Consider the following 14,375-nt stretch of genomic DNA (forward strand, 5'->3'; position numbering starts at 1 on the left):
ATGGGGGAGTGTGTGCTGTGGGGGAGGGGGGCACTGCCCCCCCAACCCAAAGCACTCTTGTCCCCATGTCGATAGGGACAAGAGCCTCTTCCCGACAACCCTGGCCGTTGGTTGTCGGGGTATGCGGGCGGAGGGCTTATCAGAATCTGAGAGACCCCTTTAATAAAGGGGTCCCCAGATTCCGGCCCCCCACCCTATGTGAATGAGTATGGGGGTACATTGTACCCCTACCCATTCACCTGGGGAAAAAAATGGAAAAAAATAATACACCACACATGAATAAATTAATTTATTAGTCAGCCGGGGGTCTTCTGCCGGGGCCCCCCACCATCACCCCATTAGGCCCCGGGCTTCGCCATCTTCTGCCGGAACCCCCTTCACCAGTGAGGCTCCTGCCTTTGGGGGAGGGTCCCGGGCTACTACGACGGTTTCTGCGGGGGGGGTGCACTGGCACCCCACCCCCGTCTTCAGCGACGTAATTCACCGGGACCCCCTTCACCAGGGAGGCTCCTGCCTTTGGGGGAGGGTCCCGGGCTTCCACGACGGTTTCTGCGGGGGGGGGGTGCACTGGCACCCCACCCCCGTCTTCAGCGACGTAATTCACCGGGACCCCCTTCACCAGGGAGGCTCCTGCCTTTGGGGGAGGGTCCCGGGCTTGTACGGTGTCTTCCGCCGGAGGGCGCCACTCTCCGGGCTTCTGCGATGCCTTCCGCTTCTGCCTGTCTCCTCCGCGGAGCACAGGGCTTGTCTCCGCTGTCTTCTCTACCATTCGATGTTGACACGACGAGGTCCGGCGCTGGAATGCCGTCTGAGCAGTGGGCATGGACTTATATAGGGCAATGCCACCATGTGACCTCAACCCATGTGACATCACATTCCCATCATGCCCAGGGAATGTGATGTCACATGGGTTGAGGTCACATGGTGGCATTGCCCTATATAAGTCCATGCCCGCCGCTGACACGGCATGTCAGCGCGGAACCTCGTCGTGTCAACATCCAACGGAAGAGAAGGGAGAGGACAGCGCAGACAAGCCCTGTGCTCCCGGAGGAGACAGGCAGAAGAAGGAAGAGAGAAGAAAGAAGACGGAAGAAAGCCCTGGCTCCGCGGGGGAGCCAGGCAGAAGAGGGAGCAGAGAAAAGAGTTGGCGCACCCCCGGCAGAAGACCAGGAAGACCGGAACCCTGGCGGAAGGCACCGGAAAGACCGGGGGATAGGCGCCATCCCCCGGCAGAAGACCCCGAAGTCCGGATGCCCCTCCCTAATGAAAAAGAGCTTAAATGGGGTGGGGGCATCCGGCGGAAGGCTCCGGAGAGGACCGAGGGATGGCGCCCTCCCCCGGCAGAAATCACCGAAGCCCAGGGTCCCGGCAGAAGATCGGGAGAGAAGAAACCCCCCCTTCTAAGAGAGCTAAAGAAGAAAGGGGGGGCTCCGGAGCAGATTAATAAAATATTTTATTGTGTGTGGTGTTTTATTTTACTTTACATTTCCCCCATGTGAATGGGTAGAGGTACGATGTACCCCATACTCATTCACATAGGGTGGGGGGCCGGCATCTGGGGGCCCCCTTATTAAAGGGAGCTCGCAGATTCCGATTAGCCCCGCCCGCATACCCCGACAACCAATGGCAAGGGTTGTCGGGAAGAGGCTCTTGTCCCTATCGACATGGGGGCAAGAGTGCTGTGGGGTGGGGGGGCAGTGCCCCCCTCCCCCACAGCACACACTCCCCCATGTTGAGGGCATGCGGTCTGGTACGGCTCAGGAGGGGGGGGCCGCTCGCTCGTCCCCGCCCCCATTCCTGTCCGGGCCAGACTGCATGCTTGGGATGAGGGCTTGGTTTGGATCTGGGGGGGACCCCCGCGCCGAATCGGCGCGGGTTTAACCCCTCACGTTCCGGACCAAGCCTAAGAGCCTAATGTAGCCCTGGAGGGGGACCCGCGCCGATTTCAAGTTTGAAATTTGGCGCCGAGTTCCCCTTCAGGGCTGAAAACAGCTCGGAGATTCCCGTGCGCCGCGTCACGCAGCGCATTCACGGGTACGCCGCTTGGTATTTACCAAGATTTTCACGGCGTACTGACAAGGCGCACGGGAATCCCTGACTTTTCTCTCTGCGCATGCCCAGTATGCAAATGAACCTCCCGAGGTTCAGGCGCACTGTGCAAGCGTACGGGGATCTGTTTTCAAAAAACACTTTCCCTTTCAATTCGGCCCGCCAAACACTTCAAAACACATGTCACTTCACTTCCCCTGCATCCCCCCACCTCCCCCCCTAATAAACTCCCGCCCAAACCCCCGCAATTTACAGTTTAATGTGCCGTGCGCCAGGTCTGTACTGGTGCACAATGCACCCTCTCCTGGGCGCACGGAGCACATTAGTAACTAGGGAAATACACTGCACTAGCAGCGTATTTCTTTAGTAAATGGCAAAACGGCTGCTACTCCTGCTTTTACTCCATGAGTCATGGAGTAAAGGCTTGGTAAATCAGCCCCACTGTGTAAAAGTCTCACACATGTGGTATCACCATACTCTGGAGTAATAACAGAATGTGTTTTGGGGTGTAATTTGTGCTGTGCATATGCTGTGTGTGAGAAATAACCTGCTAATATGACAATTTTGTGGAAAAAAAGAAAAGAAAAAACATCTTGATGTTGCAAACATTTGTGGGGGAAAATTACAACTTCAAAAAACTCACAATGCCTCTTTCTAAATACCTTGGACTGTCTTCTTTCCATAAAGGGGTAATTTTGGGTGAATTTGTACTTTTCTTGCATGTTAGGGTTTCAAGAATTGAGAGAGGCCGTCGGTACTTCAGATGTGATAAATTTTCAGATATTGGCACCATAGCTTGTGGACTCTCTAACTTTCACAAAGACCAAATAATATACACCAATTTGTACTTATTTTTACCAAAGATATGTAGCAGTATACATTTTGGCCAAAATTTATGAAGAAAAACAAATTTACAAAATTTTATAACGGAAACAAAGACATTTTTTTGTACAAAATTTTCTCTTTTTTCTCTTATAGCGCAAAAAATAAAAAATCCAATGGTGATTAACCACTTCCCGCCCAGCCTATGGCCGATTTACGTCCGGGAAGTGGTTATGAAATCCTGACAGGAGGTTCTAGAACGTCCTGCAGGATTTCATGCTGCGCGCGCCCGTGGGGGCGCGCATCAAGGCGATCGGTGATGCGGGGTGTCAGTCTGACACCCTGCATCTCCGATCTCGGTAAAGAGCCTCCGGCGGAGACTCTTTACCACGTGATCAGCCGTGTCCAACCACGGCTGATCACGATGTAAACAGGAAGAGCCGCCGATGGCTCTTCCTCACTCGCGTCTGACAGACGCGAGTAGAGGATAGCCGATCGGCGGCTCTCCTGACAGGGGGGGTTTGCGCTGATTGTTTATCAGCGCAGCCCCCCCTCGGATCGCCACACTGGACCACCAGGGATGCCCACCCTGGAGCACCAGGGTGGGCAAAAAAAAAAAAGCCAGAAAAAAAAAAAAAAAAGTCTAAAAAAAAAATAAAAAAAAAAACATAAAGTAAAAAGATGCCAGTCAGTGCCCACAAATGGGCACTGACTGGCAACAATCAGTGCTGCCACCCCAGTGTCCATCAGCGCCACCCCAGTGTCCATCAGCGCCACCCCAGTGTCCATCAGCGCCACCCCAGTGTCCATCAGTGCCACCCCACAGTGCCCATCCATGCCCAGTGCCCACCTAGCAGTGCCCATCTGTGCCACCCATAAGTATCCATCAGTGCCGCCTATGAGTGCCCATCAGTGCCGCCTATGTGTGCCCATCAGTGCCGCCTATGTGTGCCCATCAGTGCCGTCTATGTGTGCCCATCAGTGCCGTCTATGTGTGCCCATCAGTGCCGCCTATGTGTGCCCATCAGTGCCGCCTATGTGTGCCCATCAGTGCCGCCTATGTGTGCCCATCAGTGTCGCATACCAGCGCCGCCAATCAGTGCCACCTCATCTGTGCCCGTCAGTACTACCTCATCGATGTCCATCAGTGCCATCTCATCGGTGCCCATTAGTGCCGCCATATCAGTGCCCGTAATTGAAAGAGAAAACTTATTTACAAAAAAATTAACAGAAAAAAATAACGTAATTTTTTTTCCAAATTTTCAGCCTTTTTTTAGTTGTTGCGCAAAAAAAAATCGCAGAGGTGATCAAATACCACCAAAAGAAAGCTCTATTTGTGGGGAAAAAAGGACGCCAATTTTGTTTGGGTACAGTGTAGCATGACCGCGCAATTGCCATTCAAAGTGCGACAGTGCTGAAAGCTGAAAATTGGCTTGGGCGGGAAGCTGCGTAAGTACCTGGTATGGAAGTGGTTAAATACCACCAAAAGAAAGCTCTATTTGTGTGGAAAAAAAGGACAAAAATGTCATATGGTTACAGTGTTGTATGACTGAGTAATTGTCATTCAAAATGTGAGAGCACCGAAAGCTGAAAATTGGTCTGGTTATTATGGGGGTATAAGTGCCCAGTTGTCAAGTGGTTAAAATGATTTTTTGCCTGGATGTTCCCATCTGAATGGTATAGCTCTAGATCAGGGATATGCAATTAGCGGACCTCCAGCTGTTGCTGAACTACAAGTCCCATGAGGCATAGCAAGACTCTGACAGCCACAAGCATGACACCCAGAGGCAGAGGCATGATGGAACTTGTAGTTTTGCAACAGCTGGAGGTCCGCTAATTGCATATCCCTGCTCTAGATCAAGAAAGGTAAGTCTCTCCAAATCCCAAACATGGGTAAACGACAGACCATATGTGTTACTGTTGCAATGGCTGACATAATCATTGATGACATCACCACCACCATCCCAGATGATGATGATGTCATCAATGTATCTACCATAATACACAAGGTTGTTTGACCATATGTGTCTATACTCCCACAAACCCATGGCCAGGTTGGCATAGGAGGGTGCAAAATTTGCACCCGTTGCGGTGCCCTGGATTTGTAAAAAATATTGTTGGTCAAAACAAATAGTTGCGAGTTAGACAAAACTTAGTACAGTCAAGTATGAACTCAGCCTGTCTGTAACTCATGTAGGGGCTTTTAGAAAGGAAATGTTATATGGCCGCCAGACCAAAATCGTGGGGAATTGAAGTGTAAATGGAAGTCACGTCTAGCGACATCCAGACATAACTTCCTTCCCAATTGTATGGTTTCAGCAGATCAAGAAGATGGGTTCCGTCTCGGATGTAGGACCGTAGTCCTTGGGCCAATGGTTGTAGATGATGGTCAATTTATTTTGATAAGCCAGAGGTAACACTATCCATGGCAGCTATAATTGGTCTGCCTGGAGGATGGGTGATACTCTTATGGATATGGGTATATGGTGTATGGTAGTAATCTCTGCGCAAAAAGATGCTTCGCTTTTACTGATGGTATTTTGTGATAGAGCCAGATTGATGAGTGCATCTATTTGTATTTTAAAATTGGGTAATGGATCAGAGCCTTATTTTGAATATGTGAGCTGGTTGCCTAATAAAAGCTCTGCTTCCAAAATATAGTTTGTCTTGTATAACAAGTTTTATTTATATGATCTCCTTTTAGTCCTATTACATATTTTAGAATCCGGTATTTTATTTCTAAATATACCAGCCAATACTAGTGTAAGGCTCCTATAGTAATTGGAGTGCACTTACATCTAGCCCCATTATGTGGCGACACCACCAAGGCATATAAGCAGGCTGTACACAGCCAATAACAATCAGCTTGAGAAAGGTGCGCGCGGTGATGCTTATCACATCACTGCGCACGCACTGAAACGCATAGCATTCTGATCCTGACGTCATTCTGCCTCACGCTGCGTCCCAGCATAGACTCTACGCTTGCGTTCCAGCCCTCCTGGCAGCCGCAGCGATACCAGGAAATCCTCCACTCGGATGGACAACGGCATCTCTCCATTGCGGCACAGCATAGCTATGGTCTACAGCTCCAGGGACCCCCTGCACATGCGGAGATTGACTGTCGATTGGACATTCCATATGCCTACATACAGTAACCACTAAGTGAGTGCTTTGATGCTTTTTATTATTAAAGTTATACAGTTTATCTATGTGGCGCCTGCTTTCTGCTGCTTTGTTCACATGTACTGGAGTCTGGCTTCGGCTCCCCCTGCAAGGCTGCCCAGAAAAAAGACTGTCATCTCATATAGAGCCTTCACAGCTCAAAGGACTTTTGTGGAGAAAAGTTTTTGGATTTTATGTCTCAGTATGCGCTATTATTGTATATTTTTCTAAGGGGGATTAACGCAATTTCTTTGTACACCCCTGTGAACAAGTAAAGTCATGAACAACCGGCCTAATATGGGTCGGTTTGTTGGGGGGCAGGCTGGCCTGCATGGAGCGAGTGTCAAGGCTGACCCCGAGGAATGTGATAGTGTGCTGGGCCTTTCACTAAATGTGCCCATAGCAGAACTCTTAACCTATCTAGGTCTACTGGGGGGCACACCGCGCTGTTCAAAGGTGTCAAAGAGTCACGGACTAGCACCATAGGGACGGTTGGATGGGTAGAAGCGTAAATGCGTCTGATATGTCGGCTTTAGAGAGCCAGGTGCTTGTGTTTATTTTGATATTGGCCTGGATTGCCATGTCGAATGAAGCATTATTTCATTGAGAATTCCTCTGAAGGAATTAAGGAATTCAAACTCGACCTGAATTTGAATCGTAGTGAAGGGTTTACAAAATAAACAAATGAAAATGTTTGCCATGAAAGTGGCACGAATTGGTGTGCTGCGATTGTGACTGACAACGAACAGGACTGTGGAGCATGGAATGAAATGGCTAGAACGAGTCGGTACGAATCGGTGCATCGCAGATACGACTGGATTTGAATCGGAGTGAAGGGTATTTGAAATGTAACAAATTAAATGATTTGCTATGACAGGGGCACGAATCAGTGTGCCACAATTTGCGACTGATATAACGAACCGGACTGCGGAGCGTGGAATGCATGAGACGGAATGACTAAAACGAGTCAACACGAAACGGTGTGTCGCAGATGTGACTGGGTGAACTGTGTGCTGCAAGTTCAATTGAAGCCTATGACGATAAAATTTGCACTGCACCATAGGAATTTGCATCGCACCTGCAGTCAGCATGCACAGGACACTTTTTTTTTTTTCTCACACCAAATTCGCAATGCATAGATGTGAACCAAAGCCATGGAATACTATGCTTTTTACATGACCTTCAAATCTGTGTTTCTAAATACACCAAACCCGCTGTAAATTTGCATCCGTGTGAACCCAGGCTTAATGACAGCAGCTTACACATATTATTATTGAGTGTAGAGACTCTCCTTTTATTATATTAATTGCCAGCATACCTGGCAAATTTTATGTTGAAGAAATCTGCTAGTGAGTTCATGAACCTTTTAATATAGATGCCTGAGAAGAATTTTTGCTTTAGTCGCATTTCTAGAAAATTCAATGTTTGTTGCAGAACTTGGTGTCTCTCTGGGAATGTATATTTGTCCCCTTCCTGATTTTATTTATTTTTTCATTTTTTTTTTTCACATTTCTCAGACTTAAATGATTCAGATCATCAAACACATTTTAATATTACACAAAGATAATCCGAGTAAATCCAAGATGCAGTTTTTAAATTATTTCATTTATTAAGGGAATAAAGCTGTTCTGCCTGGTCCTATGTGAAAAAGTAATTGCCCCCCTCCCATGCTGAATCATGAATGAACTAACCACAATTTTTTAAAGCCGAGTTAAACTTCACTTGCCACACACAGGCCTGATTACTGCCAGACCTGTTGAATCAAGAACTCGCATGAATAGAAGCTGTCTGACAAAGTGAAGCACACTAACAGATCACAAAAAGCCACATATCATGCCACAATCTAAAAAAAAAATCAAGAACAGATTAGAAACAAAGTAATGTACATGTATTTGTCTGGGAAGGGTTTCAAAACCATTTCTAAGGCTTTGGAACTCCAGTGAAACACGAGGAGCACCATTATCCACAAATGGAGATAATTTGGAACACTGGTGAACCTTACCAGGAGTGGCCGGCCAACCGGAATTACTCCAAGAGCACAACGACGACTCATCCAGGAGGTCATCAAAAAACCCAGAACAACATCTAAAGAACTGCAGGCCTCACTTGCCTCGGGTAAGATCAGTGTTCGTGATTCAACAATAAGATAGAGACTGGGCAAAAATGGCATCCATGGGAGAGTTCCAAGGCTAAAGCCACTGCAGAAAAGAACACAAAGGCTTATCTCACATTTACCCAGAAATATCTTGATTATCCCCAAGACTTTTAGGCAACTATTCTGTGGACTGAGACAACATTTTTACTTTTTGAAAGGTGTGCGTCCCGTTACATCTGGTATAAAACTAATACAGCATTTCATACCAAGAACATCATACCAACAGTCAGACATGGTGGTGGTAGCGTGATGGTCTGGGGCTACTTTTGCAGCTTCAGGACCTGGACGACTTACAATAATTGAGGGAACAATGAATTCTGAGCTCTACCAGAAAATCCTAAAGGAGAATGTCCGACCATCAGTTTGTGCACTTTGGGTATGCAGCGGGACAATTGATCCAAAACACAACAGCAAGTCCACCTCCAAATGGTTAAAACAAAGCAAAATTTGGGTTCTGGAGTGGCCTAGTCAAAGCCCGGACTTAAATCCAATGGAGATGCTGTATCATGACCTTACACAGGCTGTTCATGCTGGAAAACCCTCTCCAATGTAGCTGAATTAACCATTTGCCGACTGTCCACCGCAGTTTTACTGCGGCAGGTTGGCTCAGCTGTGCAAAATCACGTAATATAACGTGATATTGCTCTGCGGCCACTAGGGGTGCACGCGTGCCCCCTGCTTGCCACTGGTGCGGATGTGAGTGCCTGGTGGGCGCGATCACCGCTGGGCACCAATGATCGCTCGAGAAAACACAAAGCTCCCAGTTCTTTCAGGGGGAGGAATGACTGATCGTATGTTCATACAATGTATGAACAGCGATCTGTCATTTCCCCTAGTGTTTCCCACCCCCCTTCATTTAGAAAACACTTTAGGGAACATAATTGACCCCTTGATAGCCGCCTAGTGTTAACCCCTTCCCTGCCAGTGACATTTTTACAGTAATCAATGCATTTTTATAGCGCTGATCGCTATAAAAATGCCAATGGTCCCAAAAATGTGTCAAGTGTCGCCATAAGGTCGCAGTACCGATAAAAATTGCAGATCGCCGCCATTACTAGTAAAAAAAATATATAAAAAAAAAACTATCCCCCATTTTGTAGACGCTATAACTTTTGCGCAAACCAAACGCTTATTGCGATTTTTTTTGTACGAAAAATATGTAGAAGAATACTGAGGGAAAAAAATAGTATTTGTATATATTTTGGGGGATATTTATTATAGCAAAAATGTAAAAATATTTTTTTTTTTCAAACTTTTTTTCAAACTTGTCGCTCTATTTTTGTTTATAGCGCAAAAAATAAAAACCGCAGAGGTGATCAAACACCACCAAAAAAAGCTATATTTTTGGGAAAAAAGGAAGTCAATTTTGTTTGAGAGCCACATCGCACGACCGTGCAATTGTCAGTTAAAGCGATGCAGTGGCAAATCGCAAAAAGTGGCCTGATCATTGACCAGCAAAATGGTCCGGGGCTGAAGTGGTTAAAGCAATTCTGCAAAGAGTGGGCCAAAATTGCTCCACAGCAATGTGAAAGACTCATTGCCAGTTATCGCAAATGCTTGATTGCGGTTGTTGCCGCCAAGGGTAGCACAACCAGTTATTAGGTTTAGGGGGCTATTACTTTTTCACATAAAGCCAGGCAGGTTTGGACAGCTTTTTTTGCTTTAATAAATTAAACAATTTAAAAACTGCATTTTTTATTTACTCGGGTTATCTTTGTGAAAAAATAATACAATTAGTTTGAGTCATTTTATATGTGACAAATATGCAAAAAAGAAAAACAGTTCTTAATACCAGGTATTTCCCCCTTTAACATCATTGACAGTTTGAAGTCTTTTGTGGTTTTTGTGAAGTAGGCTCTTTATCTTCTCAGATGGTAAGGCTGCCCATTCCTCTTGGCAAAAAGCCTCCAGTTCCTGTAAATTCTTGGGCTGTCTTGCATGAACTGCACATTTGAGATCTCCCCGGAGTGGCTCAATGATATTGAGGTCAGGAGACTGAGATGGCCACTCCAGAACCCTCACTTTAATCTGCTGTAGCCAGTGACAGGTCAACTTGGCCTTGTGTTTTGGATCATTGTCATGTTGGAATGTCCAATTATGTCCCATGTGCAGCTTCCTGCAAATGTTGCAATGCAAATGTTCCTCCAGTATTTTTTGATAACATACTGCATTCATCTTGCCATAAATGTTTACCAAATTTCCTGTGCCTTTGTAGATCACACATCCCCAAAAATCCAGATATTTGCGCAGCAATTTTTTAAACACGTTTTTTTGGGGGAAAACAGTTTTCATGCTTTTAGGCTGTATTCACACTTGTGTGGTGCGAATTTCAGCTCTGTTATCTCTGCAAAGAGATAAGAAAACTTTTCAGCAGATCATCTCGGTTTTAGCTGCGAATTTGGAGACCTGGGAGAGGGGAAGGGGAGGGGGGAAGTGTATTGAGTTGAATCAGAGAATTCCTGATGAGAAATGAACACGTCTGCGAATCAGATGCGTTCCCACAGAAGATAATGGGCCTGAACCGCACCGCAATGCCTAGAAAACGCACACGTTTTTTGGGCAATGCGCAGTGCAAATGCATCGCACATATGTGAACCAGCCTCATTAAAATCAATGTATTTTATAATGTTATGCAAATTGGATGTGGTTTAAGCTGCACTCAATTTGCATAGGTGTGAACCCGGCCTTAAAAAAGCAAAAAAAAAACAGCACAATTCTTTTGCATAATGTGAAAGATGAAGTTATGCCGAGTAAATAGATACTTAACATGTCACACCTCAAAATTGCACACGCTCGTGAAATGGCGCCAAACTTCGGTACTTAAAAATCCCCATAGGCGATGCTTTCATTTTTTTTACTGGTTACATGTTTTGAGTTAGAGGAGGTCTAGGGCTAAAATTATTGCTCTCGCTCTAACGTTCGCGATGACACATCACGTTTGGTTTGAACACCGTTTTCATATGTGGGCGGGAATAACGTATGTGTTTGCTTCTGCGTGCGAGCACACAGGGACGGGGCACTTTAAAAAAAAATTGTTAATTTCACTTAATTTTTTTTCCTGACAGACTGCATGGCAGCCTACATGTGGGTTAATCCCGCCCCTCATACCTCATAGGACCCTTCTCCCATAAATCTTTGCTCTGGGCCAGAGGCCGTGTTCCTTTTTTTTTCCTCCTAGGACCAAGATATAGTCTTACCTTTTCATTAAGTTTTCTGTAATCCAGACCTGGTGGTGTGCACGGCGATACGTTGGTGGTTAGCGGTGATCCTCTCTGCAGTCCAGCAATCCTAGCTATTAGCAGGTGGACATGGGCGATATGATGCGATACCATGAAGAGCTTACTAACCTGGCCATTGGCAGGCAAGCGGCAATATGGCCAAACGTCCCAGCTATTAGCGGGAGGCCTTGTAAACTCCCGATTGTGCAGTGGGTCAAGCGAACAGCTCCCCAGTCCCAGATTCTAGCCCGGATTGTGCCGTGGTGGTGGTAATGTACAAAGATATTTGTTTTATATGGCAGCCGTATCTCTGTGTTTTGTTTGTTTCCTTAGTTTCTATCAAGCTCCAGTGAGTGGCCATGGCGGCTGGAGCGCAGCTGTGTTCCAGCTCGCCACTTCAAGAAGTCGCCAGGACCTGTCGACGCATCCGCAAGCCACGAATGAAGATTCCGTGCTTGGTTCGTGCAGGCGCGGTTTCGCCAAAATGGTGGGGGCGGTTGGCCATGCGATTGGTCGCCACCGGGTCGCAATGGTTTTCCGGCGCAGGCTCTGTGGGGCGGTGACATCATTAACGGCGACAGATTTAAATAGCTGTCAAAGCAGCTATTCCTTGGGATGACTTGCAGGCTTATGCAGCGGTTTCCCTAGGCACTGGTCTCTGGTTTATAAGGTAAATTGTTTGCTGCAGGCTCCCTAGGTGCTGGCTATGTTTGTTATGCGATCTCTCATGCCTGTTGTCACTCCTGTTTCTCATAAGGCTTTAATGGTTCATTTCAGTTTCAAACTGCCTTGCCATGGATCTGTCACTGCCCTCCTGTGGGCAACCCTTGCGCTGCAGGTAGGATTTAGTTATTTTCTGCATGTGATACTTGGGTTCACTCATTCAGAAGCTCTTAACCCTTTCTTTTTCACTCGGCCCTTCTAGGTCTGAACACCAAAGCATGGTAAAGACCGTCCTAGGTCTCGCGTCGTCACTCCTCTTCAAGCTTCAGATGTCATAGATCTCCCTTTAGATCTAGTTACAACAGAGAGGAGTCTAAAACCACCTTTGGGCGACACTCTCACCACCACTCCAGCCGCTCTGTGAGGAAAGCCTGCTGGGTATGCGGGGCCCAGGTTCCTGTAGGGAAATCGCTCTGCGAGCGATGCTTTTCTAAAAGAAAAGAAAAAAATATTGCGCTTGTTTAAATGTGAAAGAAGCAGCGATCAAAAAAGTGTTATACCACACAAAACAGTATGCAAGAAGAGAGGAGATCGCGCTAAATAAATATAAACCATAAATAATTGAGTGATAAACACATGAATGTTCAAATGATAATCATAAATGATAAGTCCGCCAGAAAGGCAAATACTGTATAGACAATCTCCCAAGTGTATACAGCGATTCCACACGAGAAAGTGCTTGAAAGGAAAGAACCTCCACCACTGTCAAATAAAGCCTCTTACCGAATGGAGATGATCCCCAAATTATAAGAGATGAAAAACAGCCTGGTAAGAGACATGGATCGATGGTATTAAATATGGAACCCAGATGATAACCTGGTAACCCGTATCCTTGGTATGGGTAAGTGACTCCCGATATGCCATCCGAGGGTATGTAAGAATAAAAGGGGCTCACATAGTGTAAAACATTAATTTATTCAATAAAAATAAGTGAAATAGCACTTACAATTGTTCAAATATGCAGAGCATATAAAAGCCGGCCAGCTTAGAAACAGACAGCCCGTATCCGGGTAGAGAAAATGCGCGGTGACGTCAGCACGCCGCCTCCCTACGTTTCGTCACGACAGGACTTGGTCACGTTAGTACCTGGATGGGAGACCGCCTGGGAATACCAGGTGCTGTAGGCTTTTGAACCCATGACCAAGTCCTGTCGTGACGAAGCGTAGGGAGGCGGCGTGCTGACGTCACCGCGCATTTTCTCTACCCGGATACGGGCTGTGTGTTTCTAAGCTGGCCGGCTTTTATATATTTGCTAAAATCAGGACCCTTGAAGGGGCCCACAAACGCTCCCTGGCTGCAAATTCTCTTGAAGCTTTATTAGAAGCTAGGAAGGATCTCCAGGCGGAGCTTCACGCACGTTTAAAATATAGATTTGCCTTATCCCACAAGCTATATTATGAGTTTGGCAACAAATCTAGTAAACTGCTAGCTCACGCATTGCAGAAAAAGAAAGAAGTCAATACAATACACTCTATAACTACCCCAACAGGTGAAAACCTACATAGATCGGATTTAATTGCCAAGCAATTTACATCCTTCCTCTCTTCATTATACAATTTACCTACACCACCAGGTTCAGGGACTCCCGCTCATAGAAAACAACTGATTGACGATTTCCTTTCCAAATACGGTTTACCCCCCACCCCAATTCCTAATTTAGATTACTTAGATTTACCAATATCAATAGAGGAGGCTCTATCTGCCCTAAAACAAGCAAAATCAGGTAAAAGCCCTGGTCCTGATGGCCTGAGCTTGGGATATTACAAGTCCTTTGCCCCACTATTGATCCCCCATTTTGTTAGGGCATTTAATGACGTACCATTTTTACCCGCAACTGGATCTGACCTACTGGAGGCTCATATTGCTTTAGTGCCGAAACCAGGGAAAAATAGCACATTAGTCCCTAATTACCGGCCCATATCATTACTCAATGTTGACTTAAAGCTATTCGCAAAAATATTAGCCAATATAATATTGCTCACTCATCTTCCGTCTCTAGTCTCGACAGACCAGGTGGGCTTTGTCCCTGGAAGAGAGGCCAGGGACAACACCATAAAGGCGATAAATATCCACCACTGGTTATCAACATTTAAGACCAGGGGATTTCTGCTGTCCCTTGATGCCGAGAAGGCGTTCGACAGGTTGGCATGGGACTACATGGAAGCTGCTCTTCGCAAGCTAGGTTTGCCTTCGCGATTTATGCAAATGGTCTTAACACTCTATTCGGTCCCCTCTGCACGTGTTAA

Source organism: Rana temporaria, chromosome 4, assembly GCF_905171775.1.
Source record: "Rana temporaria chromosome 4, aRanTem1.1, whole genome shotgun sequence".
Taxonomy (NCBI): domain Eukaryota; kingdom Metazoa; phylum Chordata; class Amphibia; order Anura; family Ranidae; genus Rana; species Rana temporaria.